Genomic DNA, 5,039 nt, shown 5'->3' on the forward strand with positions numbered 1-5,039 from the left:
CCCCCGATGCAGTGCCACTGACTGAAGTGTCTTTAGGCCATTCCCAAAGGCGGGAATATTAACCATGTTCTAACGCACTGTAGAGTTGTAAATGGGCTGATTTATCAATGTCATGCTCATAACTGTGCCTGAATTGCAACAGGGAACTGCTGCTTTTTCTTTCTGAATCCTTGCTATTGTCATTTTTCCTCTACTTTTTTTGCATGTTTGTCACACTCTTGTGACCTGCTATTTCCAGGGTGCCCTGATAGTCGAAGCAGACTTTGTGCTGTTGAAGCAAGAGAGGTGAGCAGAGTAAGTCTGATTCCCTGTAAAGGCTTCTCTGTTGACATCCACCCCTTGGCGCTCATATGACCTAATGCAGTTGCGATCGCTGTAAAAACCTCTACTAAAACAAACTCTATCCTGATGACGTCATGCAAGTAGGAAGGCTGGTGCTGCTCAGTAAGACTGTTTAACACAGTGCTGATCCGGTCGTTACAGATGATTCTATATCAAGATGACATCGCATTGATAAAAGACTTCTTGTACGGTTTTATTATTTGATGAGCTTTTCCAATAGACTGTCTTTTATCTCCTTGCTGTTTGTCTTTATACGCAGTATGTCTGTTTTCATGTGGGTGTGGATTTTGTTAACATGTGGATGGGTTTGTTATTTATTCGTGGATGTGTGTCCGTGTGTGGAGGGTTGAGAGATCATGACGCTAAGAACGCTGGCAGTGACGGAACATTCTAGTCAAGTTGTCCATGATTCCGTTACTGTCTGTGTCGAATCGTGTGATGTGTCACTTTATATGTATATGTGTGATGTCTTTGATGTAGAGAGCGACACAGAGCCGTAGTGAGCTCAGGTCACATCTGTTTATCCGTCGGCTCTACTATGCATATTACGTTAGTGAGAGATTGTGTCAGTTTGATTTTTGAAATGAGTTTTAGCGTCTGCATGCATGGGGCCATGAGTGTCTCTATGTGCTTTTTGAGTACCACTGACTGGTATACATTTACTCGGAAAGATGGACTCAGAAATAGCTGATCTATCTATGCTGTTTTACATGGCGTTGGACAGAAGGGCAAGAGCCGAGCTGTTGCTGGATCGATAACAACAACAACAACATCTATCTGTTCTGTGTTATCTGTCTTAAGCATACTGCATTTTTTGGCATTCTATTCTTAGTTTGCCGCTCCTCAGGTCTTTTTTGGGTTTACATAACATGTGTGTGGCTATGTGTATCAATGTTTGCTGAGTGTTTGTTACATTTCTGTCTTATCAATATAATATAGCCATGTTTGCCATGTTGTTACGTTGTCAGAGTTGAATGTTGAGAGCTTTGTGCTTCTCTTCCATCCGTCGTGCTCTCAGCTGTTCCCCCGTGACATACAGTACGTACTTACTTACTCGTTGCTTCCTGCGGAGCACAGCCATCCACAAATGTCCCACCTGTCACACTTCAGGGCTGTCTTCACTGCCTCCCTCCTTTAGAGGGTCCCCTCTTTTGTCTCTGCCCTTCATCCCATCATATTGTTATTTCTCAGTATTACACATATATAATATGTAAAAATACATACCTGCAGTGGGTGGTTGGCGGGTGCTCTGGTGTTGTTTGCTTCTTCTTTCCTATCAAACGGCTATCTTCTTTATCTCCCCTCCTCTCCTTCTTTTTTGTGTTTGTTACTCTCTTGTAACACCTCTAATCTTCGGAACTTGTATGACCTTATTGTGTTGCAAGTGCCGTAAAACACTAACTAAAACTAAACTACTGAGGCTGACTGTCTCACGGGTAGAAAGCATTTCATGTGTGTATTACGTGGTCTTACACATAATTATTATAGTGCATTTGTTTCATTCACAGACGTGTGATTTGTATTTTTACAGCTCAAATTGTTCTTATGTATTTAAATTCAAATTTTGTTTCAGTTTGTACAAATGTACAGTACTGGATGTATATTGGGCAGTTTGATGTGGCTTGAACATGTGGACAGTGATAATCGATATATGTTGAAGAATATCTGTGTATAGAAAGGACTGGGTTTTTTTTATAAGTTCAATTCAACCAGTGTGTCAACCAGTGTGGTTGTGGTGAATAAATGTGTACATGTGGCAATTTCATTGTGGGGAATAAATGGTCGCTTTTAAGCACAATGGGGCTATCCCGGAAAATGCTGTTGTGAGAAAATTGAAGTGAAAGTTTTTGGCCCTTGTTCGGTTTCTTTAAAAGACAAGGGAGAGTTTTTTCTGTAACCAAACAAATATACACACCAATAAAACCAAACTTCTCCTATAGGTAGGGTAATTAATGCCCACTCTTGGTGTTGGTCAAGATTTCTGGAAACCCCTCAAATCTGGGTTAGACCGCTTGTCCTTAAAAGCGACCGAATATGTGCATGTGACAATGTGATTGTAGGGAATAAATGTGTACACTTTTGACAATGTGATTGTGGGGGAATAAATGTGTACACTTTTGACAATAATGTGATTGTGGTGAATAAATGTGTACACTTTTGACAATGTGATTGTGGGGAATAAATGTGTACACATGACTATAATGTAAATATAAATGTGTGCACATGATGATGATGATGCCATTGTGAAGAATAAATGTTTACCGGTACACATGACAATGTGATTATGATGAATAAAATGACTGTGTGCACATGATAATGCCATCGCTATGACTATATGCCTAAAGAAAGGTACCAAAAGTGGTTTTGTCTTCCCCGCTATGTGTTAACGTTGAATTCTAATCATGATATTTGTGTCAACTGAATGCCAAACTGGAAATGAATTTTCCATGAATTAATACATTAGAAACAATTGAATCATCATTCTTTTCCAGTTTCAAGTTTGTATGTGTCCTATGCTTAAAAGCTTATTTTCTCGAAATACCCTACCTCACAAAATGTGCAATATCTCAAAAACTACTTGAGATATCTCAAAAATTCAAAAACCACTGTGTTCAGCCACGGATTTCCTTTAAGGTACAACACTCAGCTCAAAATGGTCAAAATCCGACTTTTGGAACCTTTTATTTTAGGCACACACACAAATGCGTGTTACCCCCCGGGCGGTGCCACTGACTGAAGTGTCTTTAGGCCATTCCCAAAGGGGGGGACATTTCTCGTTCTAGCACAGTAGAATTGTAAATGGGCTGATTCATCATGTCACGCTCATAACTGTGCCTGATCTACAACAGGGAACTGCTTCTTTTTCTTTCCTGATCCTGACTATTGTCATTTTCCTCTACTTCTTTTGTATGTTTGTCACACTCTTATGACCTGCTATTTCCGGGATGCCTTGATAGTCGAAGCAGACCTTGTGCTGTTGAAGCTAGAGAGGTGAGCAGAGTAAGTCTGATTCCCTGTAAGGATTTCTCTGTTGAGGCTAGAGAGGTGAGCAGAGTAAGTCTGATTCCCTGTAAGGACTTCTCTGTTGACACCCACCCCTTGGTGCTCATATGACCTTATGCAGTTACGAGCACCGTAAAACCCTCTACTATAAAAAATTATTTTTAAAAATATTTGTCAGTAAGAATGGCCTAGTGTGTGGGGCTGGGAGACCACCTGAGTGGGCGTAATAGTTTGAGTGTTGTTAGTGATGATTATATATGTAAATTTAGTTGACTTTGGACTATAATTCTGTGCGGCTTCTTCTTAACAGATTTGACTCATGGTTGCGACTCATTTGGACCTTGTTACGATTTGTGAGTCATCGTGGTGAAATCAGGCGCTCGTCAAAATAGTGAAATCTAAGAAATTTGCATTTTTCTAACGATTTTTCTAACCGTTGGGCAATTTTTTTCTAATTTTCTTTTTTGGCTCAACACCTTTTATGTGTGCATTTTGCTGAGAAAACATTGATTAGAGGCACACCAATATGTACATTTTCAGTTTCCAAGGACTCTCAAGCTATTGAAGTTATCAAACTTTGGCAGCCCTTTTCTCGCTAATTCCACCTCTGAAACGAGGCAACCCTGACTTTTTTCAATTACAAATATCTCGACTTCTATTCAATATAGATGGATATTTTTTTTTCACCAAAAGCAAGACTTTAAGATGATACCAATGACCCCATAAGCCCCAAATTGACGAGCGAGCGCCTGATTTCACTGTGCCGCGACACATTTGACTCGTGACTGACTCGCTGTAACTGTTTGACAATCTGACCGATGACTCGACAAATTGACAAATGATTTTGTAATAAGCTCATCTTTCCGTGCTGTCTGCTGTGTGTTCCTGTCTTTGGCTTTCTCCCGTACAATAAATTTCTGACCTCCCACTTTAGAATTCTCAAATTGGTTGGTTGTTTTTTTACTCCTCTGAGTTGACATGACAGGCAATTTAGATTTGGAGTTTTAAATTTAGTTTATATTATAATAATTATGGTTTAGTTTTTGGAGACCTGTCAGGGTCAAACTTGTCTGTCTGTCTGTCTGTCTGCACCCCGCATAATTTAACCAAATTTGATCATTTTTTGGCCTAATTTCTGATTATTTTCCTTTGTCATTGTTTGGCAAAATTAACTGAATCGCATAATTTCACATTTTTGGGCTCAGTTTGCTTAAGTTCAGAATATTTTTTTTCCCGAAAAATAAAACCGCGGGGACAGATTAAGAGGCGGGACCGCCGAATTTAACGTCCATCTCCGAAAGGACCGAGCCAAATAAAAAGTTCGTGTAGGTTGCTTTTCCCAAGGACACAACATCGGACAAGGGTGAGGCTCGAACCCCCGAACCCGCAATCTCGCGATTACGAGTCCAGTAGACTAACCACCCGGCTACCAACGCCACACTCAATGAGATAAATGGTCGCATTTAAGCACAAAGGGGCTATTCCGAAAAATGCTGTTTTGAGAAAATCGAAGAGAAAGTTTTTGCCCCTTGTTCAGTTTCTTTAAAAGACAATGCGAGTTTTCTCTATAACCAGACAAATGTACACAACAGTGAAACCAAACTTCTCCTGTAGATAGGTCAGTACCCACTTTTGGTGTTGGTCAACATTTCTGGAAACCCCCGAAATCTGGGTTAGCCCGCTTGTAGTTAAAA

Source organism: Aplysia californica, unplaced genomic scaffold, assembly GCF_000002075.1.
Source record: "Aplysia californica isolate F4 #8 unplaced genomic scaffold, AplCal3.0 scaffold00064, whole genome shotgun sequence".
Taxonomy (NCBI): Eukaryota; Metazoa; Mollusca; class Gastropoda; order Aplysiida; family Aplysiidae; genus Aplysia; species Aplysia californica.